Source organism: Sorex araneus, chromosome 2 (genome assembly GCF_027595985.1).
Source record: "Sorex araneus isolate mSorAra2 chromosome 2, mSorAra2.pri, whole genome shotgun sequence".
NCBI lineage: Eukaryota > Metazoa > Chordata > Mammalia > Eulipotyphla > Soricidae > Sorex > Sorex araneus.
In genome coordinates, this window is record NC_073303.1 from 129,942,568 (window position 1) to 129,968,609 (window position 26,042).

The following is a 26,042-nucleotide window of genomic DNA, read 5'->3' on the forward strand; positions in this document are numbered from 1 at the left end:
GACACAGACAGTATCCCCCCTTGCCCCCCGCCACAGACACACACACACACACACACACACACACACACACACACAGACACCGCAGATACATGCACAGACGCACAGAGACTCAAACATAAACACACACACTACACACACACATACGGACACTGCAGATACACGCAGACACACAGACGCACAAAGACTCAAACACACACACACACACGGACACACATGGACACTGCAGATACACACACAGATACACCAAGACTCATAAACACACACAGACATTATGGATACATGCAGACACACAGACATACAAAGACCCACGAACATACACACAGACACTGCGGATACACGCACAGACGCACAGAGACTCAAACACACACACAGACACACAGACACACACACATAGACACAGACACACATGCACACAGGCTCATACACAGACACACACAGACACACACACACACACTTCCAGGCCTCCCAGGAAACCCCCAGAAGGCGATGGGGGCGGGGGGGTTTGCAGGACCCAGATTACAGTGGGAGTCACACAGCTTCCACACCCCCCCTCTGGCCCCGCACTTCTACCACGCAGCTACAGGACCCAGCCTGGCCCCGGACCACACACTGGGGACATGGATGACAGGTACATGAGGAGTCCCCGCAGCGGGCACCCCTGGAATCGCCCTGCAGCCCTGCTCACAACCCTCTCGTGTGCCAGTCCCCGGCCCACTCACAGCGACAGGGGACCCCCCAGCACAGGACAGAGCTAACACCCCCCCGCCCAGGGCCAATTCTGATACAGAACAGATGCCGAAGCCCAGCAAGGGAGAGGAGGTATTGGGAGAACAGACCCTGGGGCCGGAGAGGGGACAGCGGACAGGGTGCTGGCCCTGCAAGCCAATCCAATCTCATTCCTGCACCCCAGACGGTCCCTTCAGCCTCGCCAGGAGTAAGCCCTGAGCACAGCTGGATGTGACCCCCCCAAACAAACACAGACCAAAAAAAACAGACCAGATAGTGACACTTGACATGGGAGTGTATCCCAACACAGAACTGATCTCAATGTCCAATATGGAATAGATCCCAACACATCACCGACTCCTGATACAGGAGCAGATCTCGACAGAATAGATCCCAACCCTGACACAGGAGCAGATCCCGACAGAATAGATCCTGACCCTGACACAGGAGCAGATCCCGACAGAATAGATCCCAACCCTGACACAGGAGCAGATCCTGACAGAATAGATCCCGACCCTGACACAGGAGCAGATCCCGATAGAGAATAGATCCCAACACAGAACCGACTCCTGACACAGGAGTAGATCCCGACAGAATTGATCCCAACACAGAACAGGTCCCGACCTGACCCGGGAGTAGGTCCCGACAGAATAGATCCTTACCCTGACATAGGAGCAGATCCCGACAGAAGAGATCCCGACCTGACCCGGGAGCAAATCCAAGCAGAACAGATCCCAACCTGACACAGGAGCAGATCCCGACAGAATAGATCCCGACCCTGACACAGGAGCAGATCCCGACAGAGAACAGATCCCAACACAGAACAGGTCCCGACCTGACAAGGGAGCAGATCCCAACACCCAAACAGACCTGGGTCCCCAAACCAAGCCCCCAGTGGATGCCAACACTCACGATGGCGGGAGGTGGGGGTGTCCTTTCAACACGCAGTGGATCCCAACACCCAAGCTCAGGGACCACTCCAGAAAGTCCGCGCCCTTATGGGTGGACATGGTCACCAGTGGCTCTATTGGGCACGCAGTCGGCCAGCCTCAGGGCTTCCTCGGAGCCAGTCCCTGTCCAGACTCTCCTCATGACCCTGCCACGTGTCATCAGCCTTGGGGGGAGCGTCCCCTTCCTGAGATACATGGACAGGCAGGGACACAGGTGGGCAACATGGCCAGGCCTGTGGGGAAGGTGGTGGCAGTGCCCGAGGCACCTTCACATCGGGGGGCACTGTCTCTGTGGGAAGATGGATGGGGCCAGCTCGGGACAGCACCACTGGCTTCCCTGGCTGCCACGAGGGCTGGCTAGGGGTCCCGGGCAATGGACATGAGCCCTGGGCCTCTGCCCACCCAGGGGCTCCAACTGAAAAGGAAAGCCCAGTGTTAACATAACTGAGGGTAGCAGAGCCCTGAGGGCCACCGCTGTCCTGTGAAGCAGGCGGTCCATGTGTCCGCTGCCATCGTGGATGAAGATGGCACTGTGTTCCCACTAAGGAGGCGCCCAGCAGCAGCTGGACACTGTCTGTCCCGGGCCAGGTCCAGTCACAGCTGGCCCGCAGCCGGCTCCTGGTCTGGGCCCGGGCAGTGGTCCCGCCTGGTGGCCTCTCGGGGACAGCTCCTACCAGGACTGGCTTCCACCGGCCAGTGCCCAGCCTGACTTTGCCTGCTCTTGGCCAACCTTGACTGCCGTAGCTCCAGCTAATTTTAGCCTCCCTCCATGTCCCCACAGCGGAAGAGGGCACCGCCAGGCCCGTCCCACAGACAGAGCCAAACCCACGGCTCACACCAGGGGCAGGCCCGTGCCCCGACACCCCCAACCTCTGGCCTCCCCCTTGGTGCCGCCCGGGCCACGGGCTCCAGCCTAAAGGGTCTCCAGGACCAGGCGCAGACACAAGTCTGACCCCGGCGCTGCCCACAGGCCAAGCACATCAGTGGCCTCGGCATGACCTCTGGCGCCTGGCCACAGTCGGGGAGAGTCCCACAGGGCACGCTGGCCGCTAGGCTGGGCTGGGGGTCCAGCATCACCTGCTCCTGGATGGTCAGGGAAATTGAGGCGCAGCTGAGTCTCGTGGGCAGAAGGGGTGGGGGCACCTAGGCTGCGGGGCGTTCCCGCGGGAGAACTTTCCGGAGCGCCAGCACTGAGTGATGTCAGAGCGTCCTGCCCGGTCGCCGCCCCTGCAGGGTGGTCGAGGTGGGGCCAGAGGCAGAGGGGCGGGTCCGGTGAGCGGGCGCATGCTGGCCCCGACCAGGCCCGGCTGGGTAATGAGCTTGTTTGGAACCTCCGTGCGTGGGATTAGCTCATTCATCTGAAAGCGGCCCAGGACTGCCGAGCGAGGGAAGTCCGAGGGAGGAAAACAGGTCAGCAAAACATGGTCTCACGTTTCATAAGCCAGCGCCAGCCGGGCCCGGCTGAGCCCCCGCCTGCCCGCACTGCCGGCCCCTCCAGAGGGCCAGGGAGCTGGAGGACAAGCAGACAGCCGGCCCGGCCCTCCCGATAAGTCTGAGGTCTGCTGCAGCAGCGCTGGAGGGTCCGGGCTGCACGGGGCGTGCCCCCCTCCTGGCTGCTCCCAGCTTAGGACTTCCAACCCCACTGACCACCTCTCTGCCACCCAGAGCTGGAGGCGGCCACCAGCCAGGGAACCCCAGTGGCTCCAAGAGGCTGCCCCTGGACTGTCACGTCCTTAGGTGGCCCCCGTGCTTCCTCCACGCAGACGCGCAATCCCCGGCCCCGAGCCCTCAGGCAGGCGTGCGGGAGGGATGAGGCCTGCCCAGAAGGGCTCCCCATGCAGGAGTGCGGGGAGCAGGAGGTATGCTCTGGGGCACCCTGCCAGGCCCCCAGACAGACTGGCTCACCGCACCCACAGCATCTGCCAGCCTTGGGGGTCACGAAGGCCTGAAGCCTTCTCACCACGGCCACAATGGAACAGGCCCGCACATGCACACGCGTCACTCACGCCCCACGCCGCACAGCTGCCCTGCGGGGTCTGGTCCCAGAGAGTGCGGGAGGGCTGGCCTGCTTGCCATGGGTCAGAGGCCACTGTACGGTCACTCCCCGGGCCCAGGGCTGGCTCTAGCAGGGGCTGTGAAGGTGCCCCCCCACCCAGTATTCACAGGGCACAGAGGGGACACGGACAGGCAGGGTGAGGAGTCGTGGCCTAACTGGCCAGGGCCGGTGTCTCCCAGCAGGACAAGTGGCACCCCCCGCCCTGGGGCTGCACTCCAAGTGTGAAGCTGGGAGGGCCTCTGCAGACCCCCGGGGCCTCTCAGGAGCAGCCAGCCCCACCCTGGCCCACGAGGGCAGCAGACAATACAGGTGCCCAGCTCTGAGCTGCCCTGGCCGCCAGCCACAAGACTCGGTCAGTCCCTCTGCCCGTTCCAGAGCATTGAGGCAGCTCAGGAAGGGGCCTGGGTGTGTGTGTGGGGGGGGGGTCTGGCCTCTCCCTGACCCCAGGCATGCTGGAGGGTGGGCAGCCCTTCCACGAGGCCTGTTTGCAGCTGTGGCACAGCTGAAGGGGTCCAGGGTGACCCCAGAGTTGGGGAGCCCCACAGGGTCCTGATGCAGCTCAGCAGCCAGGCCAGGGTCCTCCAGCACCACACTCCAAGGTCTGCCTGCCCTGTGTGCCTGTCGCTTGGGTGTGCCCGCTATGACAAGACCAATCCAGCCAGCCAAGAGGTGACCCGCCACACCCAGCTGACTGTCCCCTCCGCTCCCTCCGCAGCCTGTCTCTGAGCCTCCTCCTCCAGAAAGTCCTCCTGGACTGCCTCGGCGACTCCCTCGAGGCATTACTTTCTAACAGACATGCCCCCTCCCCATCCACACACACAGGGCCCGGCCCAGAGAGAGCTCACCTGGCACAGACCCAAAGCAAGGTTAAGTTGCGAGCCAGAACACCTCACAGAGGCCTGGGCAAGGGGAGGGGGCAGCCAGGGCCCCCTGATGACTCCAGGAGTGGGCTCAGCACCCATCCCCAGGGAGAGCCCAGAACCTGCTCCCCCGCCCCACCCCCGCCCATGTGTCTCCTGCCTATCTGCACGCAGGCAGCCCAAGGCCACAGGGGGGCTCACCCGCCCGCTGGGCACGAGCCAGGGAGTCAGTGGGTGTTCACCTGCCCCAGCTGAGCCCCCGAGACCACGTGTGGAGGCGTCACGGTGCCCGTGTCACCCACGAGCGCCCTCGACACACCAGTACCCGTGCTGCAGGCAGAGGCACTGACACCAGGTCTGTCTGCGAGAGTCCCAAAACTCTGGCCAGTCCCCCCGGCCCCATCTCAGCCCTGCCGGGGCCCAGGCCCGCACCCCCGACACCCCACAACACACCCCCCACCACACTGTCCCCTCTCCAGGAGATGCTCATTCCTACTTGTGCTTTAAAGTTCACCTTGAAGATGAACGGAATGCCAGTGGCTGCTGGGAGGGGGGCCAGGGCCCGGCGCGATGTTCCAAGGCTCTCAGCCCACCCTTGCCCCTGGGGACCCTGCTGGCCGAGGCCGGAACAGGGGTTTCCTGCTCACAAAGCCCATCCTCACAGGTGGTGCCACCCACACCCCAGCTCAGGTGGGCACCAAGAGCTGCCCAGAGAGAAACGAGGGCAGGGGACCCAGCCCAGATGGGAGTGTGGCAGGAAGTGGGCGCTTGGGACAGCTCACCTAGCAGTGGGCGCTGGCGGGACACAGGCCCAGGGCTTCGAGCACTGTCCCCGAGGAGCACTGCCCACACCCAGGGACACAGCCGGGGGCAGCCTCCTATGTGCAGTTTGGGGTAGTGACTGAGCTGCCCCAGGCCTCCCGAGTGGCTGCCAGGCTTGTCGCAGGCGAGGCCAGCACCGGCCGTGGGCCAGCCTACGCCTGTGCCCGGCGTAGCCCAGGCTCCGGCGGCAGAGGCGCGGCCCCTCTCTCGAGTGCAGGCACTTTCAGTCCTGAATAATTCAGGGCCCCCGGCTCTCCCTGGGCAGGCGCGGCACAGGGGCTCTGGGACCTCGGACAGCCTCCTGCGCGGCGCGGCTCCCCGCCCCCCACCCGGAGCGCAGAGAAGGGTCTGTGCTTCTGGCAGTTGGGCAGGGCGGGCCGCAGCCTCCCGCCCAGATAAAACGCTCTTGGCCGGCGCCTATCTCCCAGGGCCCACGGAACAAAGGCTCGCCTCGTCCCACCACCAACAATCCAGACCCCGGGCTGGCTCCCCGGCCCGCAGCCCCAGAGCAGAGTACCTGCCCCCACAGCCGAGGCCAAAGGCGGGGACGAGACCCGTGTCCTGCAATGCCAACAGTCAGAGGCCCACAGCTGAGCCCGACAGCTGGGCACGGACTCTGACTCAGTTTCTCTCAAGCTGCTGCAGGATGGCAACGATGCCCAAGCCCCTTTGGCTCGGCCACAAGGCTGGCACGGAGCGGTGTGCACCTGAGCAGGTGCCCGGGGTCCAGGGTAGGCCCAGGGGCGCAGACCTGCCAGCGGCACCCCGCCGGGCCCCCACAGACGCCTTCCTCTTCCCAGGCTACCTTTCCAGCACATTAACATTTAACTCCAAAGCACAATTCCACAGGCTTAAATTTTAACCTGGCCAAATAAAAACAGACGCACACCCGCTCGTGTCTCTGCAACGCGCCCTTGCCCTCCGGGGCCTGCTCAGTGTCCAAGTCTGCAGGGGCACGCCGGGGAGAAGGACCGGCATCCCCGAGGGGGAGCGGCCCCAGGGGACCAGCATGGGAGGGGCCTTAAGCCAAGTCACAGGCTGGACCTGCCACAGTGGGGACCCTGCCTACACCGCCTACACCACCCGGGGGATGTTCCAGCACCCAGGGCGTATCTGGCACAGCACAGCACTGCCCACCCAGCCCCAGGCCCACCTGCCGGCAGCCAGTCACTGGGGCCATGGGGCTGGGCAGCCATACCACAGGAGATGAGCAGGAAAGGCGGCGGGGCCCGAGACTCTGCAGTCTGTGCTCAGCCAGTGTGGGCCCAGGAGAGGGGGGCACTTGCAGGGACCAGGGCACCACACGACTCCCCCACAGCCCCCGAACATCAATTCAGCTACTCAGTGGCAAAAAGGCTTCATGGGGCAGCTGGGCGGAGGAGTGGGACATGGAGCCCCGCTCACAGCGGCCTGTCAGGGTCACTCCCAGCACGCGGCACGATTACGAGTAGATACATCCACGAATGTCAAGGTCGTCCCACAAAGCCGGTGCAGAAAAGCTACAAGACAGGGGTGAATGCAGCGGCCGGCCCCCCCTCCCCCATGCCTCCCCCACCCAGGCCCGACCCAGGGTGCGAGCAGGACCGAGGCGCTGGCCTTCCCCATGCCCGGGGGCAGTGCCCAGCCGGAGCTGGGAGCTAAGAAGGTGCTTTCCCTGCACGAAATGCGAGGCGCTCGGGCGCGGGCTCAGGAATGCAGCTCCCCTCTGCCAGCAAAATCCTTCAACAGGTTTGGGAGGATAAAAACACCAACAAACGAGGCCTGAACAATGCCTCTACCTGGGCCCCGGGCCAAGCAGCAGGGGGCATGGGCCCTGCACCCCACCTCTGGCCAGGCGGCACCCGCTGCAGCAGGGCCCGTGGCAGCCCAGAAGGTGGCTCTGGGCAGCACGAACCCTGGGTTTAACAGGCAAGATCCCCCTCCCTCTAGCCAGATCGCCCTGCCCCCAGCCCCAGGTCTCAGAGCTGGGGCCCAGCGGCTGCCTCTGCTCTGAGTGGCAAAGGTGGGGTGCAGCGCTGCCCGGGGCCCTGTGGGAACCGGGGTGTGAGGAAAACTCTGGCAACGGGGAAACAGTAAGTGGATTAGGCCGAGCCCTGCAGTCGAGGCCAGGCTGTAATCTCCTTGGCTGCCCTCCTCCGAAAGTTACCAGCAAGGAGGGTTCAGGGGCCCTGCAGCCCACTCCTCCCCCAATGCCCAGGGCGACAGTCTGTCGGCGGAGACGGAGTGTCCCGCTGGGGGAGGCCCACCTGGTAAGGGGTCCCCAAGCCCCTCGTTCTCTGGAAGTGCCACATCACAAAGCCTTCCACATTCAAGAACTTTTTAAAAAGGAAAGAAAAAGCCACTCAAAGCCCATTTTGAAAGTTCTTACTCAAAAAGATCCTTGTTCATTGATTTGGGTGAACAAGTCTAACGGGGGGACCCTGGGCCCCACACCCTGGGCCGCCCTTCCGGAGGGTGCTGTGTGTCTGGCCAGGGTGGGGAGTCGGGAAGTGACCGCTTAAGGGTGGGCTGGGGGGCAGAGCACCGGCAGTGCAGTGGTGACCACCAGCAGGACATGGGCACGGGCTGGGAGAGGCCCTGGCGCAAAGCAGCAGGCAGCCAGGCTCCTGCCTGGGGGCCACTTCCCCTGCCATCAGCCAGGTTGGTCATCAGCGCTCCCCAGCCCCCAAGATGGACCCATCTCTGCTACGGCGACGACCGCAGCATCCTCCTCCGTGAGGAGAGCTGACCCCAGAGGCCTCCCCAGGGGCTGCCCCCACACACAGCCCGCATTAGACACCCGATCTGCTTCTCGCATGCAGGCCCAAGGTGGCCACTGCATCCCATACAGCCGCAGCCCGGGAAGGCAATCAGCCCCCGAGCGGCCGGCCACCCCCGGACACACGCGCCCAGCCTGTCCACACGGGCCCCGGCTCCCACCCGCCCCAGCACCGCGCGGGGCAGACCGCACCTGGGACGGGCCGGGGGCCGCGGCGGGCGGGCGGGCGTCCGTCCACCTGCCCAGCCCTGTCCCCGGGTCGGTGCGGCCAGCGGGGTGGGGCGTGCGGGAAGCAAAGGGCACGGCGGCCACTGACTCACCGCTCCCGGCGCGTCCTCCGTGCCCGGTCCACGGGGCCCGGGGGCCCGCAGACACCTGCCCGGGGACGCGGCCGTGCGCCCGCGCTGGCCGGCGCGGCGGGGCCGTGCGGGGGGCGGCGGGGGGCGCGGGGGACGGCGGGGGGCGCGTGGCCGCGGGGCCGGGGGGGGGGGGCCGCGGGGCGCGGCAGGTGCGGCGCCAGGTGCAGGCCGGGGCCGCTCACCTGCGAGTGTCCGCGGCCGGCGGCGGCGGCTGCTCCTCGGCCGGGCCGGCCGGCGGGGCGCGGGGGCGGGGGCCGAGCGGGCGCGGACGGAGCGCGGCGAGGCTGCGGGCGGCGCGCGGGGACAACGCCGCTTTATCGGGTCGGAAACAGCCGCTGCGCGCCGCTTCCGCTGACGCAGCGCCGGCCCCGCGCTCGGGCTCTGCAGCAGCCGCGCGCGGGGGGCGGGGCGGGGCGGCGGCGCGCGAGCCCATTGGCCCGCTGCGGCTCCGCCCCCGGCGCCCCGCCCCGATGCCACGCCCGCCCTCCGAGGCCACGCCCAATACACAAACCACGCCCTTCTCATCGAGGCCACGCCCCTTCGGGGAGGGGCCGCCTTGCGCCCCCCGCGGCCCGCTCCGCTCGCTCGCGGCTGCGGCACTGGCGGCCCCTCGCGGCTCCCTGACTCAGTCTCTTCTTTCCCCGCTCCTAAATCTCTCTGTCTCTCTCTGTGTGTGTCTCTCTCTCCCCCCCTCTCCAGGCAAACACCTTCCCGCGTCTTCTCTTCCGCCCCGCCCCCAAGCCCGGGTTGCTGGCGAGTCAGGGTCCCCTCCCTCGCACCTCTAGTCCCGCCTCCCGCAGCCTGGGAGCGGCCGGGGGCGCTGTTAGGTGCCCCCTGAGAGGGACAGTGTGGCGCAGCTGGCGAGGCACGGAGGGCTCAGACAGAGAGCTGGGCTGCTTGAAGCTGCTCAGATACCTCCCCGCTCTTCACCTGTTTCAGAGGGGGTTTGAGGGTCTGCAGCGTGAGATCTGGGCTTGGTGCCGCCTGGAGGTTCAGCAGTGAGGCTACAGGGGAAGAGCTGACGATGGCAACTGTTGCAAGAGAGTGGAGCGACTGGAACTCTCACGCCTAGCTTTAAGGGAAGGGGCTGCTGCATGCCTGCCCTGTGACCTCACACTTCCCCCACTCTCTGTGCGACCTCCATGACCCCATCTCTGTTCATAGCTGTGCTGTTGGTAGCAGCCCAAAGCTAGGAGTTCTTCATGCCTGTCAACCCTAGAACGGGTGAGCACTGAGGAATGACAGCAGTGAAGAACAGCACACAATGTATTATGTTGTATGTATGCATGTGTTCTATATCCGTCCACATGCAACAGCCATAATGCTCGTAGTGAGAGGGAATCGCATGCAACCACACGCCGCAGTGACCTCCACGTAGTTTGGGTGGGTTTGGTTTTGCTCAGGGGGAGCTCAGATACACATTGGCTGGGCGGGGGACAGGCTCAGGGTACTCAGACGCTTGGCGTGTGCCACTCAAGTCGTGTACCTGCCCCCCAGAAAAATTTTTTTATTTTTGCTTTTTGGGTCACACCCAGCGTTGCTCAGGGGTTACTCCTGGCTCTGCACTCAGGAATTACTCCTGGCGGTGCTTTGGGGACCATATAGGATGCCGGGAATTGAACCCAGGTCGGCCGAGTGCAAGGCAAACATCCTACCTGCTGTACTATCACTCCGGGCCCTCTCAGGAAAATATTTGAGGAAAAAAAGGCAGCTGTAAAGCATGCAGTTTTCACACCTATAAAGTGGTCAGTGGTCATGTCTCGGGCTTAAACTTGCAGGGAGAGGGGTCTCGGAGGGAGAGTGGGGGTCCGGAAGGGTCTGTTTGTTGATTGGGAAGGTGCTAGTTCCAGATGATGACCATGTCCCAAATTTTGCACACAGGTAGCCAGTGCACAACAGGCTGGACAGACACACGGTACAGTCGCACAGGCGCACGGAGAACACGCCACACTCGGCCTCCTCCACCGCGGCGTCTTGGCTTCAGGGGCCAGAGGAGGCCATGAGCCTCCTGCCACCCAGCCTGTGCCGTGACCTTGCACCTCCCCCGCAATCTGTAGATGAGCCCAGGCTCTAGGCAAAGTGTCCACGAGCCAGTGGCCCACACTCACCCAAGACATGCAGAGAGGCATCCACTGCCTTTAATGCCCTCAGCACTGGGACCTGCGTGTACTGAGACTTCATTCTCATCTGTTCTTCTCTGCAGCAGATTCTGGACGTCCGCCGGGAACAGATCCACCCTTCCCTGCGGGCTCGGGGGTGGACTGGAAAGCTGCTCAGCCCAGGCCTGTGCAGAATCTGGGCGAGAACTCCGCTCAGGGAGGATGGACACGCGTGTGGAAAGGGTCACAGAGTTTCACGGACACGGAACTGCAAAGCACTTTCTAAGCCTTCAGAAACAGTTTGATTTCCTCAAGCAAGCTGGAGCTGGGGACAGCAGATCACAAGGTCCCGGGTACACATGCTCGGCACTCATATGCATGCACATGTATGCACACATGTGCTGTGCAGGCACTGTGCATGCACACATACATACACATGTGCTATGTGGACACTGCATGCTCACGTGTATACACATGTGCTATGTAGGTGCTGTACAAGTACAGTCAGAGCGGTCAGAAGAGCAGACCCTCTGTCCTCCCACTCCCCGCCCGCTCTCCTCCCCACCTTTACCTTCTCCCTTCCCCCGCCCCTCCCTCCTCATTCTGTGTGTCCCCACAGGACTGAGAGCTGAGGACTGCCCTGCAAGAGGCCTTCAGAACGGCCAGCCTGGTGAGCTAGTGCCCGGCTGGGACTGTGAGAAATAAGGCCCCAGAGCGAAAACAGGGCAAGCAGGCTTCGGCCCCACCACCCGCCACCAGGGCCCCCACGCAGCCCCTCATGCACCCCGCCCTGAGGACAGAGCCCGGCAGGGCAACCCCAAGCGGGTGAACTCTATCCTGCTGCACAGGGTGTGGCAGGACTTTCCTGGGCTCGGCCCTCCCTGCCCTTCAGAGCCTCCTGGTCCTGGCGCTGATCTCTCTGCTCTTTGGGGAGCACTGAGCAGGAGTCTGCTGTCATCCTTTAAGCACTTTACCTTCTCCCTCCCCTGTGCACTCGGAGCAGGGCGGTCCCTCACATCTCAGATTACCAGAGCCTCAAAATTGCTAAGGAGTGAAACTGTTTAACCTGATCATTTCTGGAGAGTTGCCAGGAATCTCCTCCTCCAGGAAGTCCGCGTGGGTGTCTAGTCTCAAAGAAATGAGTAGCCCCTTCCCATGAGTGCTGAGGCACTGTGCCCTTCATAGATCACCCCTGATTACAACTGACCATTCTGTGCCAAGGTGGCTTTGCCAGCCCATGCCAGTGTCTGGTACCAGGCCAGGATCACTGCTGCATTGCAGAGTCAGCCCATGTGGACTTGTAGGTGGAACAAGAGAGAGAAAAGGAGATTCTTAAAGAGGGTGCAGGGGTGGGCCTGGTAAACATGGTGTAAGGACCCAGGGAGTGATCCGAGTTAACTCAGTGTGTTTGCCCACTGAGCCCACCAGGTCATGAGGCCAGTGCTGGCTGCGGGGCGTGGGGGGCGACGGCGGCAGGGAGGGGATGTTTGGCATGGCCCCATGCTCTCAGGGGGGGTGTGGGGGGGAGCACATCCCCTTGGTCTCACTTCGGAGGAGTCCTCTGCATTGTTTGCAAATCTCCTTCGCTCGCTGTTTAAGCAACACATGCTTTTTGCTTCTTGGGTCACACCTGGCTGTGCTCAGGGCTGACTCCTGGGTCTGCACTGAGGATTTTTTTTTTTTTAATTGAATCACCATGAGATACAGTTACAAAGCTTTCCTGATTGAGTTTCAGCCATACAATGATCAAACACCCATCCCTCCACCAGTGTATTCCCCACCACCAATGTCCCCAGATCCCCCCCCAACACTTTCCAACCCTCTCCCTGCCTCCATGGCAGAAAATTTCCCCCATACTCTCTCTCTACTTTGGGGCATTATGGTTTGCAATACAGATACTGAGAGGCTATCACATTTGGTCCTTTATCTGCTTTCAGCACACATCGCCCATCCCGAGTGATCCCTCTAACCATCATTGACTTAGTGATCCCTTCTCTCTCCCGGCTGCCTTCTCCCCAGCTCACGGGGCAGGCTGCCAACTATAGAGCAATATTCCTGACCCTTGTCTCCACTGTCCTTGGGTGTCAGTCTCATATTATGTTATTTTATATTCCACAAATGTGCACTCAGGAATTACTCCTGGCAGTGCTCAGGGATTATATGGGACTCCAGGGATTGAACCCAGGTCAGCTGCGTGCAACAGCAGTGTCCTGAACTAATGCTTCAACCCCAAGATGCACTTTTAAAAACAACCCTTGCTGGAGTGCCGGGGTCTCCTCCAGCTGCTCAGGGACCACCAGGCCTGCCCACAGGCTTGCGGCCTTGAGGGTACCCCACCCTGTTCCTCTTCTGGGGGTCAAGGTCTGACCAGATTCTGCAGCAACACAATGACGGCAAGTGACCTGGGGGCAAGTCACTGACCCCAGTTGTCCATCTTCAGCCCCACCCACCCACTGGCATGGGCAGCAGCCACCTTGGACCCCTTGATCCACTCTTTTCCCTCCTGCCTTGGCTGACAGAGTTTCTCTCTCCAGCAGGGCCCACTCTTCTAGGAAGCCCTCTCTGATTGCCTGGCACAGGCCAGCCCCTACCTCCACAGCAGGCAGCAAAGCCAAACCAAGTTTGGGTAGGTCCTGCCTCTCCGTTTACAGAACACCGGGCCCTCCCCAGAAGGCTGGGCAGCGCCTGCTGGCTCAGCCTTCTCACCTGTCAAGTAGCTGCCCAGGGTGAGGGGGTGAGGGGGTGGTGGCAGCACCCCTCTTCTCCCACAAGTCCTGCTAGGACCCCAGGGGGGAGGGGTCACATTCTGTGTGTCCCAGGAAGGAAGTGGTAGAGGTGGGACGGAGCACGGGCTCAAGAGGAGCCGTGTAGAAGGGGCTCAGGGGGCAGCCCATTTGGGGTCCCAGAGGTGAGTGTGGGTGGAGGTCAGAACCCTCTGACCTTGAGGCGGCCGAGCCCCAGAGAGGTTTCCGGGGAGACGGAGGCAGGGGCCAAGAACGACCCCAAGGGCGCCGGGTGCCAAGAGCCGTTTCCCGTGGCACAGGCTGGCCCAGCTGCTCGGCTCCAAGATGCCGAGTGTCTGGGCCGCGTTCCCAGGGTCAGCCCTCAGCAGCAGGCTGGCAGGCTGGGAGGGGTGCAGGGATGCGGGGGTGCCGCCCTGGGCCAGCACAGGAGGCCTGTGCCCTGCCTGTCACAGCCCGTGACCCTCCCACAAGCCCCGTGAAGCTGAGTTGAGCACTCCCTCAGGCTGCCCGGTCAGGAAAGGCGGGTGACACTCGGGGGCCCGACTCAGCTCTGGAGACTGAAGAGATCTGCTTGCATCAAGAGCCGTGGGTCCGGGCCTCACAGGTCACCCGACCCAGGGACAGAGGGGGACCTGACAGAGGAGGAGAGGGTCGGGGTGTGACAAGGTCACAGTGTGACAGAGTCTGGATATGACAAACTCAGGGTGTGACAGGGCTCAAGTGTGACGGGGTGTGATCGGGTGTGACAGAGTCCGAGTGTGATGGGCTCGAGAGCGCCCCCAAGGCCCGGCTTGCAAGAGCCCAGAAGGCTCACAGCCGCTTCTCCCTGGGACGGCTGGATGGGAGAGGCCTCCTGGGGCAGCTCTGCGGGGCCCCACGGCCAGGCCAGGTGCTGCGCAGGGGGACAGGACTGAGTTGGGGGGTGTCATACAGTTGGTCTCGCCCTGTGACTAGTGACAAGTGATGACTGAGGGACTCCCTGCCAGGCCCATCCACCAGGAACTGCACAGATGGGAAGGAATGAAGGGAAAGGGAAAGAAATAAATGGCAAGGATAAATAAATGAAGGAACGAGGGGCAGGAATGAAGGAATGAAGGGCAAGGATGAAGGAGGGAAGGAATGAAGGACAGGGATGAGGAATAAGTGAGTAAAGGGCAGGGATGAGCGAATGAAGGGCATGAGAGGGAATGAAGGGCAGGGGGGAGGGAATGAGGGGTGGGGGGGAGGAATGAAGGGCAAGAGGGAGGGAATGAAGGGTGGGGGGAATGAAGGGTGGGGGGAGGGAATGAAGGGCAGAAGGAGGGAATGAAGGGTGGGGGGAGGGAATGAAGGGCGGGGGGGAGGAAATGAGGGTGGGGGAGAATGAAGGGCGAGGGGGAGGGAATGAAGGACAGGGAGGAGGGAATAAAGGATGGGGGGAGGGAATGAAGGGCAGGAGGGAGGGAATGAAGGGTGGGGGGAGGGAATGAGGGGCAGGGGGGAGGGAATGGAGGGTGGGTGGAGGGAATGAAGGGTGGGGCGATGGAATGAAGGGTGGGGGGAGGGAATGAAGGGCAGGGGGAGGGAATGAAGGGCAGGGGGAGGGAATGAGGGGCAGGGGGGAGGGAATGAGGGGCAGGGGGGAGGCAATGAGGGGCAGGGGGGGAATGAAGGGTTGGGGGAGGGAATGAGGGGCGGGGTTGAAGGATAAGGGCATGAGAGTGGTGGGAAGGGGGGAAGCAGGGCAGCTTTCAGCAGGACGGGGCCCATGTGAGCCCCAAGCTGGCAGGGACATGGACCAGGCCTGGGAGGCCTGAGGAGGCAGGGGCCTCCATTTCCCTCCATAGGGAGCTGAGGAGCAGTGCATCCCTGCCCCAGAGGGGTGGGCCACCCCCGGCACGCCACCTCCAGAGCCCAGGGCTGGGGGTCCTTGTTCCACACCACCAGCTCTCAGCATCCTCAGTCTAACTTTTCTGCTACCCCTCCCAGAGTGACCTCAGAGGAGAGAGAGCGTGTGTACGCGTGCGCGCGTGTTGCGTGCGCGTGTGCATGTGTGCATGTGTGTGAGTGTACGTGTATGTGCAAGTGTGTGTATGTGTGCATTTGTGTTCGTGTGTATGTGCAGGGCTGGGCATCAGGCTGTACATCTACAGACCCCCATGAGGGGGGCAGTGACCCTCATCCCTTTGCTTGGATGAGACAGACAAGCACATCCGGGGTGGGAGGTCCCAGAGCCCAGGGCACAGGGGCCCCCACAGTTGTGGAGGCACCGAACCCCACCCTGCAAGAACCAGTGAAGCAGGGCTGGGGGGCCAGCTCTGAGGCCTGGACAACTGGGGGGCTGACCAGTCGCCTGCCAGGCCCTTGTCTCTGGCCTGGTGGGTAGAGTGTCCTGTCCTCTCTGCCTCTGGGCTCAGGTCGTCTCAAGGGCCCAGAATAAGGTCACGGTCCTGCCACCGAGGTGGGGTGCAGGGAGGGGACCAGGCCCACCCAGTTCCCAACCGACCTGCTGGGTCAGTTTGTCCCTGTCAGAGCCCCAGCCCGGATGGCCTGTGTCACCCTCCCTGCTGGCTGCTCCTCGGGCAGGGCCTGCCTGCCTGGCCGGGGTGCCAGCCCTAGGAACCCACTTTCCCGGGACCTCCTGGCCATGCAGCCACGTGTGTGTGAGGTGGACAGGTCCGGCCCCAGGGTAGGTCAAAGGGCAGGTCTGGAAAGCAGGCCTGGTGCATGTGGTGCTGGTATTGGTGCCGGCGAGCATTGGGCTTGTGGCCTGGGGTTGGGGGGTCCGGGGGGTCCAGGGTAGGGACGTGAGGCACAAAAACCTGGGCTGCACTTGGCACAGGCACGAACGCCACACATCCTGCGGAGCTGAGACCCCGAAGTGCACACGCATAGCCCGCTCCTGGACGCACACGGCCCTTGAATCCTCCTCAGAGCCCCAGGCACATCTGGCTCAGGGGTCAGGACGGCATCAGATTTTGTCCTTTGTCCATTCTCTGAACGACTGTCCAGACTTTCCTGCAACTGCAGTCTGGGGCCATGATGAGCCTCTCAGAGCACCCAGCAGGGGTCACTTGTGCCCACCTGCAGAGAGGCCCGAGCACCGTCAGGCTGGGTGGCACCTCTCAGGGACCCCCATCACAGGCTTCCACTAACCCTGGGGACCCTTCACACCCTCCCTCTACCCTGGGGACCCCATCACACCCTCCCTCTGCCCTTGGGGACCCCATCACATGCTCCCTTTAACCCTGGGATTACCATCTGTCTAGGGCAGCCTCCACTGCGTCCCCCTTCTTGGGAGAACAGAAGTCCACCCACCTGCTTCTTCCCTGTGAAATGGGTCATGACTGTCCCCACCCAGAGCTGATGGCCTTGTGGCGAGAAGCTGGCCACACCTGGGAGCCCCTGGATCCTGGTGTTTGGGGTGTGGACTTGACTCAGAGAAGGGTCTATGATCGCCCAAAGCACCTTGTGCCTACCCCACAGCCACAGGCGGGGGTGTCTGTCCTCGCTCATCCGCTTCCTGTCCCGTGACACGGCCTCCAGGGGGCTGAGGCCATCCACACCTGCATCCCAGGCTCCAGCTGCTTCCAGAAGCTTCTTCCCCTGCTCTTTGAGGCTAACAGGGACATGAGTGTGTCCTGCCACATCTGTGCAGCATGGCCCTGGGTCCTGACACAGCCAGGGCCCCTCTGAGGAAGGGTCAAGCTGGCACGGAGAGGAGACGGGCACGAGAACTGCCCGGCCCCGGGGCTGGTGGTGGGTCCCTGCCCCCGGGCACGGGAGGACGAAGCAGCAGAGGCTCAGAGGGGCAGAGGTGAGCGGGCAGGGCCTGGACCCTTAGCTATGGCTCTTTGGCTCTGGGCTCTGGTCCAGACCTGGCCCTGACCACCCCGGGAGTCCAGTCACAGCCTGTCCTGTTTGTCACTATAGGGAGAGTTCGGGCAGAGCAGGGCAAGGGGGGTGAAACCAGGCCAGGAGGATGGGCTGGGCCAGGGCTGTGCGGACCCTGAGGCCTGGGGCCTGGCAGGCCCTGGCCAGACTGAGGCTCTCAGTGTGAGTGTGTGTGGGTATGAGTGTGTGAGTGTGTGTGAGTATGTGTGAGAAAGCAACATGTGAGTGTGTGAGTGTGAGTGCATGAGTGAGTGTGTATGTGTGAGCAATGTGTGTGTGAGAGATCAATGGGTGTGTGTGAGTGTGTGAAATGAGTGTAGTAAATGTGTGGGAGTGCATGAATCTGTATGTGAGTTGTAAGTGTGTATGTCGGTGTATGTATGAGTATGGATGTGAGTTTGTGAGCATGTGTGTATGTGCATGTGAGTTTGTGATTGTATGATTTTGTGTGTGATGTGTACATGAAGTGTACATGAGTTTGTGATTGTGTGTATGTGACTATAGGAGTATATGTGAGTGTATGAGAGTAAGTTTGTGAGTCTGTATGTGTGAGTTGAGTTGTGTGTGTGAGTGTGTGAATGAGTGTGTGTGAGTCTGTGAGAGTATATTAGTGTGTGTGTCTGAGTGTGTGTGTGAGTTGTGTGTTCATAACTGAGTGTGGAGGCGGTTGCCAGGGCGGTGGAAAGTACCCTGTATGTGCCACAGTGGTGCCCTGGGGGTCTATACTCAGGCCCAGCCACATGCCCAGTCCACGCACGCCCAGTCCCTGGACAGCTCTGCGGCAGCTCCCCGCCCCCACCCCGAGGCTCCTGTGCCCTTGGGGGGGTCCTGCAGGAGCCACCAGACGTGCCAGGAGGTGCCGTGATGGGAAGGCAGGTGCCAGGCTGACTCTCGCTGGCCAGCCGCCCCAAGGGACTCCAAGCAGCGAAGAAGTCACAGGGTGCCGGACTCCCCCCTCTGCAGAAGTCACCGAGGAGAGCATGGGAGAAGGCTGGGGTGGCCGCCAGGGTAGGGCGGGTCTGTGGGCCGTGGGAATGGTCCCGGGAGCTGCAGAGGAAACGGGGTGCCTGGCACCCCAGCCCAGTCTCGAGGGGGAGGCTGTTGCAAGGCCCCAGATGTCGAAATGTGGTGGCGACAGTCACCAGTGAACTCGGTTCACCCTCCAGCTGGGAGCCGCCCTCCGCCCTCGGCCTCCCTGGCTCCAGGGCCCGCACGCAGGCTGTGTGCTGGCTCGCGCCCCCCAATTCCAAGGAGGCCTGGGCGCAGGGAGGGCGGGGCCTGCCGAGGGCGTCCCTGGGCCTCAGCCCACAGAGGCCGGGCGGGGTGAGGCATGGATGGCGGACGTGACGGGGCCACGGGTGCAAGAGCCAAGGCAACCGGGAGCTCACTGAGATCCTACCCTGGCGCTCAGGAGCGCTGGGCACAGTCTGGCAGGCGGGCACGGGCGCCAGAGGCGTGGGCGCGACATGAATATTGAACAGGCAGCTCACCCCGAGCGTGGCGGGCAGCTGCCAAGGCTGGCTCGGGCTGGCGTTGCGACTGCGGCAGAGTTGAGTCTGTCTGACGGCGGAGGCTCGGGGCTCCTGGGGACTCACTCAGCCTCTGTGCCTCAATTTCCCCTCTGACCGTTGTACCTACCACAAGACTTGCCTGTGCAGAGGCCAGCCGGCCGCCCTCTGTGCCGGATGCTGTATGCTGAGGTGAGGGGACGTGGGGACAGGGACACTGACCACAAGCACAGGACCCCCGGGGCTCTTGAGGACCACAGGTGTCAGCCCCCCTCAGGATCTTCCTCAGCCACATTAGGATGTGGACGCCGCCCTGGCCAGTCGGTGCGGCTGTGCCCAACTCGACCCCGCTGCTTGCCTGCCTCCCAGTCAGGGCACCCATGCTCCACAGCTGTTTGGAAACCACCAGGAGGGGCTCCTGTGACCCTGTCACTCTCTGTCTAGGGCCCCTACCCCTAGGGTCCTGGGGGCCACAGCTTGGGTGGCCTGGCCACACACCCATCTAGCAAGCCCCAGAATGCAGGGGAAGGGCTGGGGGACAAGGGCTGCCAGGACTCTGAACCAGCCCCACACTCCCGACTCACCCCTCAACGCTCTTCCCCCTCATCCATGCCCCCCGACTCAACCCTCCGTGCTCCCCAAATCAACCCTCCACACCCCAAATTATCAACTCCTACACTCCTTGAGTCACGCCTCTAAGCTCCCCAAATCAGCCCTCCACGGTCCCGACTCACCCCTCCACTGTCCCCAAATCAGCCCCCACACTCCACAACTCACACTCCGAGGGGCATGGGGGTCTCACCCAGCCACGGAGACAGGCAGAGAATGGGCGTGCGGGGTCCCCAGCGCCAGGCCCAAGGCCTGTAGTCAGACAGACCCTCGGAGCCCAAGGACAGGAAGTGCTGACAGGGCTCAGAGCGAGCAGCTTCTCCGTGGCCTTTTTGTAGAAAGTCGGAGATACTCGGAGATACTTGGAACTTGCCACATGCTAGGACCACCGTAACAGGGACCTGCCCTGGCAGAGCCCTCAGGCCCTGGAGGGTGGAGAAACCATCTGCTGACTGGTGCGGAGTGGTCATGGGTCACAGGGTGGAGGCCACAACCCAGAGGGCAGCCAGGCACGGGGCTTTGGGCAGCCCTATGGTGCCAGCCAGGTGGGGCATGCCGAAGGCCTGGGGCAGCCCACAGTGCAGGCGGGTGCAGGAGCAGGGCTACCAGAGCTGGTGTCAGCCTGGACAGCTGGTGTCTGCAGCTGCCGGCCGGCTGCAGGCCTGTCCACCCCACCCCCTGTGCAGCTTCCTGTCCCGTGGCAGCAGGGGCCGAGGCCTGACCCCGAGCCCTGGCGGGAGGAAGCCTCCTTGATGGGCTGGCGGGGCGTCCCGGGGGAACCCTCGGAAGCCCTTCACACCCTGCTGGGCGCCGGGCCAGGGAGGCCCCCCGCAGCGGCAGGAGGCCTGGCCCGTGCACCCGAGTCCCTGAGGGGCTGATGGGAATGGGTCAGCCCACTCGCTTCCTCTGCAGCCCAGGTCCTGCCCCAGGCCAGAGCACATCCATAAACCAAGGATGTCCATGGGTCAGGGCGTGTCCATGTGCCAGAGGTGCCCATGGGCCAGAGGGTGTCCTGAAGAAGACTATGTCCACCAGCTATGCCCCTGCATGTTTCAGGGGCTCTGCAGCCACTGTCTCTGTGCAGAGGGGCTTGGAGCCAGGGGCATGGCAGGCAAGTTCCTACAGCCTCTTGTCCACTGCACAGGTGCCGTCCACTCAGCTGGACCCTGTCCTGGCACGGGGCACTCCTGTCCCAGGTGGACTCTCCCTGGAGTCAGGTCTGGGTTCTCCCCCCAGCCCCTGGGGTTCCCCCTTCTTCCCGCACCCACGTGGGGTCTGACCAACCCTTCTCCTTCCTGCTCTCCTCACCCTGCCACCTGCACCCACGTGTTTTTATGGGGCACCAACTCTGCCATATATCTTGAACTTTGAATCTCAAAGTGATGCCGTGGGGGGTGGGGTCTTCCTCAGTGCAGAGCACCCTGGAAAAGGGGCCCTTAGGCCTTGGGGGTCCACTGTCTAGCTGGCATTAAGCGGGGGAGCAGAGGGGGCTGGAAAGGGGTCCTGAGCCAAGGAAGGGGCCCGGGAGATGTGGGGTGTGGGGGCACAGCATGGACAGAGGCTGTTGAGGGGCCCTTGGTTCTGGGGCAGGGGAGGGACTGGTCCCCATCCCCTTGGTTCTGGGGCTACTTCACGGGCCCCACAGGCCCCATGGATCCAGACAGGGCAGGACACCACTGCCATGTTGGGGTATCCTGGCTGGCGCGGTCCCCACAGTGCTGAGGGCTGCGACGGGCCTGTATCCAACCCTTGTCCAGTGCGGGTCAGCTGTGCCCGTGTCCAGCCCATGGGTCAGCAGTACCCACGTCCAGCCTGTGGGTCAGCAGTGCCTGTGTCCAGCTGTGGGTCAGCAGTGCCCAGGACACTGATCTGAGTGGCTGGCACAGGCACTCTGCCAAGGTGGGCCAGGGCGTGAAGCAGCACTCAGACACCCGTCCATGGCACCTAGCAGAAGCCCTAGCTGTGCGGGACGCCAGGCCCAGTGTCCAGCTCGGGGGGGGCGGGGATTGTAGCATTGCGGAGCAGGTGTGAGACTGTAATGACTTTTGGGGGTTCCAGCTAAATGCCTGTGCCAGCTGGGTCTCCTGTGCAGTGATGACCAGCGGGTCCCTTGCCTAGGCCCATAGAGACAGGGTCTGGTCCAGGCGGCCCAGGGGGACAGGCAGTGTTAGCTCCCCCTGGAGGTCAGAGGGGGAGCTGCAGCCCCCACTGCCTCATGGTCCTTAAAGCAAACCCCGTCCGCAGCTCCAGAGCCCCTCTTTATGCAGGGTCAGGCTGACTCCGGCTTCTCCCCGCCCTCAGGGGCTAGGGGCTGGGCCCCCAATTTCTCAGAGTGAGGTTCACTGAGATAACAGTCACAGCCTGGTGCCCTCGGCCAGTGGCATTTAGAGGTGCCAGGGGTCAGTGCTGAGCCCCCACAGTGCTGAGGCCCTGAGCTGCTGGACTACAAAAAGAACAGGCCCCTTCCCCGTCTTGTCCACCAGGCAGCCGCCCCTGCACCCAGCATGGAACCCGTGCAGCTCCCATGTCCACCATGGTTTGCTGGGCCTCTCCTGTCCTGGCCGGCAGTGCCTGTGGGGACCCGGCTCCCTCCCTGTGGCCCTGCCAATCCAGTTCAGCCTGGGCAGGACCCTTCTCCGCAGGACCAGTGGGGAGCCCTGGGGTGTTTGAGTGCAGGGGAGAGGCAGGAGGTGTGGGGGCGCAGGGCAGAGGTGGGAGTATGGAGGTTCAGGACAGGTGGGGGTGTGCGGGTGCAGGGCAGAGGTGGGGAACGTGGGGTACAGGGCAGAGGCAGGGGGTGGGGTCACAGGGCAGAGGTGGGAGTATGGAGGTTCAGGACAGGTGGGGGTGTGCGGGTGCAGGGCAGAGGTGGGGAACGTGGGGTACAGGGCAGAGGCAGGGGGTGGGGTCACAGGGCAGAGGCGGGGGTGGGGGTGGGGGCACAGGGCAGAGGTAAGTGTGTGGGGGCACAGGGGGAGGGCAGCCTCTGCTCTGGGTCCTGTTCCTGCCCCTGGGGCTATGAGCCGGACTCTCCTCCCACCCTGCATGCCCGAGCCTGGGACCCCTGAGCCCTCCCAGGCACCTTGCCCTGGGCACCCCCTTCTCCCCACTTTCTGCTCCAGCTCCTTAACCAGTTCCCAGAGCCCCCGGAGATAAGGCTGCTCAGGCTCCAGGACGGGGAACCCTTGCACCCTGTGGTGGGTCCTCTGGGGACACACAGTCCTTCTGACTCATCACAGCTTCCTGAGTCTGAGTCTGAGCCTGTGGCTCAGAGAGGTAAAGACACCAGCCCAGGGTCACCCAGCAAACAGCCCCACCAGCAGGGAATCCCTGAGGCTCTGGCGCTGTGCCCCTCTCCCTCTCAGCCCTGACTCTGTACTTCCTCATTCCTGGGGCACGGTGGCCACCCCTCCCACCCCTGTCTCAGCAGGGGTCCTCTTCAGGGTCAGCTGAGGGCTCCTTGTGTGTGGGACGCTGTGACCACTGCCCCCAGGACAGCCCCAGTTCTCACCCCATGGGGGTCTCAAGGCCTGGGGCTCCTCCTGGAAGCAGTAGGAGCAGTGAGGCCGTTGAGCAGGGAAGCAGAGGGTAGAAGGAAGTTTCTAGAAGCAGGCACTGAAGGAGGCCGCAGTGGCACATTCCCAGTGTTGGGTGAAGGAGTTGGTGCAAGAGTTTGGGGTGTTTCCACCCTAGCCTGGGCATGAGGACACTGAGGTTTGGGCGGGGACTGAGGGACCATCAGGGATCTGAAAGCAGAACAGGCCCCGTCAGGAGGCCTCCCGGCCCAGCCCTGACCTCATGCTGGGATCAGAGTTTAGCCTCTTGTTGGAAACTCCGTGTCTGCATTCCCGTGGCACGGCCTGCTGTGAAAACTCAGGAGAGGGTCTAGCCCTCTCTGTGCCATTACCTGCCAAAGAAGGTGCCCCTGGGTGCCCGCGGGGGTTCCTGTCCCCTGTGTAGGAGGGACAGAGTCAGGGTGGGGTACCAGGGTCACTGTCTGTCCTTCTCCCTCTGACGCCTCCCCCAGCCTCCTGTCTGCAGGTGGGAAGAGCTGAGTGACCGTCTTCCTTGGGAGGCTGAACTGGGGGGCGGGGAACGTGGGGCCGGAGCGAGTAAATAGCTCAGCGCCTCCCCCCCAACCCGCCCCCGATTGCAGCGCCACCTGGTGGTCGTCAGATCCAGAGGTACTTCAGTCCAGCAGCCTCCCACCACCCAGAGCAGGCTGCTATGCCTGTGTGCCCTTAGTCCTGTCCCCACGGGTCCAAGGACGGGGGAAGCTCAAGCATACAGCAGCCCAGAGGAGTGAGAGAGCATGAAGGGTCTCGACAACCGTGACCGTAGGCAGGGGATCAGGGCTTAGGGCACCCCGAGTCCCTCAAAAACTTAGTGTGTTGGGCCTGGAGTGATAGTACAGAGGGTAGGGCATCTGCCTTGCGTGTAGCCGACCCTGGCTCGATTCCCAGCATCCCATATGGTCCCCTGAGCACCGCCAGGAGTAATTTCTGAGTGCAGAGCCAGGAGTAACCCCTGTGCACCGCCGAGTGTGACCCAAAAAGCAAAAAAAAAAAAAAGTGTAAAAATTAGTGTAAAAATTGGTGATGGGCAAATGAGTACACACAGAATACACCATGCACACATGTGCACAGAGAACATACATGTGCACACAGAACACAATATAACACATGCATACAGCAACCATGCACACATGCATGCACAGCACAGCATGAACACAAAGTACATACTTAGAGTAAGGCATATAGAGCAGGTGCTCACATGCATGTACATGCAATGCTCACATCCTAGCAATATACATGGAGCACACCACATACACACCATGTGTACCCACACTAGTACTAGCACTGGCCGCACACAGCAGTGCACATGTGCAGAAGCGCAAGCCGGTGGGAGGGAGCTCAGCTGTGGGGCAAATGTCTAGTCCCACTGCAGTGTGGCAGGATGTGTCAGCTGGATGTGCCTGATGGAGGGAGAAACTGAGGCTCCCAGCGGAGAAGCTGGTATGGCGAGGGCTGGGGTGTGGGAATGCAGGGCCCAGGTGGCGGAGGGTGTAGTGACAGGGGCGGCGTCTTTGCTCCTTTGGGGGGACCCGGAGCCTGTCCTGCACGGTAATAGGAGATGATGGGCCGGAGGCAGAGAGCGGAGGGTGACGCTCCTGCCCCCCTGCTTGGCTCCAGGAAGCCGGGGCCGGCGCCAGCGTGACACTTCCTGCTATTAATGGACTCTAATCTAAACAGGCCCCAATATTTACCTCCAGCCGCCTCCGCCCGCTGCCAGACGGCCAGAGTGATGGTCCTCGTGCCTGCGGTCCTCCCCAGCCCCTGGGCGGACAGAGGAGGCAGGAACCACCCCTGGGCAGACAGAGCCTCGGTTTCCCCACCTGCACGATGGAGGCACCCCACCTCAGGCTTCCCAGGTGGGCTCAGCAGGCCTGGAGGGTGCCCCTCCCACTTCCTGGGGTCTTTCAGTCCATCCCCTGCTCTCTCGGCCTCCCAGGGCGAGAGCCACGCACTGTGGCCTGTCCCTGCTTATAGAGCCACAGTCAGGGATGGAAGGTCTGCAGCGCCCCCTGCTGGAATATGGACTCGGTGCACAAAGAAAACGGGTTTAATTTGGCGATGGACAGATATAAATACACTTGTCACTCAGCCTTGCCGGGGCTTGGGGTCGGGGGAGGCCTGGTGTGGTGCAGAGGCCTCACGACATCCAGTCCCTAGAGGGACTGGTCACTGTCTGTAGGGTTTGTGGGACCCAAACGAGGTCACAGAGTGAAACCTGGCCCACACAGCTGTGGAGGGGGGAAACTGGGGCCTGTCTGTCAAGGTCAGACTGAGTTCTCAGATAGCCCCCCAAGTCCCCTCACCCAGAGGGCAGGCGACCCCCTCTCTGGGCCAAGGAGGGGCAGCCCTTCTGACCTCTCGCCCCGCTCTCCCAGCCCTCTAGAAGCTGGGAGTGGGGGAGGGGCTCAGCCCTTCCAGGATGGGGTCCCCATGCCCTCACAGTCTTCCTCAGGGAGGCCCAGTCGAGACCCCCCAGAGGGGCCGCTCCCACAGAGAGGGTCTGGGGCACCCCCTCGCCCCACAGGAGACTCCTCCAGGTATATCAGAGTCCTGCTCCAAGCCCCGCCCCCTCACACGTTGGGTTCCCACACAGGCCAGGGGACAATGGAGGGGGACTGACAGTTGGGAGGCCGGGAGACCCACCAAGCCCCGTGAGCTGATGGTGGCCACCGCAGGCCTGGGATGGAGCCCACCGACCCCTGTGGCCCCCCACACCTCGCCCCGCTGCCTGTGCTGCTCAGCCCACACGGCGTGGCAGAGCCTAGACCAAAACCAGCCACTTGCTCTGGGCAGGGCAGCGGGAGGTCAGGGGGTCAGGAGGTGGGGGACACTGGCCATGCCTGCAATTGCTTCTACCTGGTCCTCAGGCCATGATCCTCACGGGAGCAGATTCTTGGGTCCTGAAACCCACCCACATCCATTTCACCAGGCCCTGGGGCAAGCAGTCACCACCCCAACTTCTCAGCGACACACTTATAGGACGGGCAGCATGGTGGACTGCCAACCCAAGTCTCTGCAGCCAGCAGCCGGGGGCATGGGCAGCCTCCCTGCCGTCCATGCCAGGAGACGCAGTGTGGCCCCTGTACGGGTCCCGTCTGGCTGG

At 62.9% G+C, this 26,042-nt stretch overlaps 1 protein-coding gene across 2 annotated transcripts in view; it reads right to left on the reverse strand.

Moving 5' to 3' along the window:
- SLC45A4 (solute carrier family 45 member 4) overlaps positions 1 to 8,850 on the reverse strand; it is a 30,171-nt gene extending 21,321 nt beyond the window's left edge. Inside the window, exon 1 of one of the 2 annotated variants that reach the window (XM_055128139.1) lies at positions 8,714 to 8,850. The gene's annotated coding sequence lies outside the window, so the exon portion shown is untranslated. The remainder of the gene's footprint in view (positions 1 to 8,713) is intronic. The other variant, XM_055128140.1, reaches the window with a different exon arrangement.
- Between the last annotated feature and the right edge of the window lie 17,192 nt (positions 8,851 to 26,042).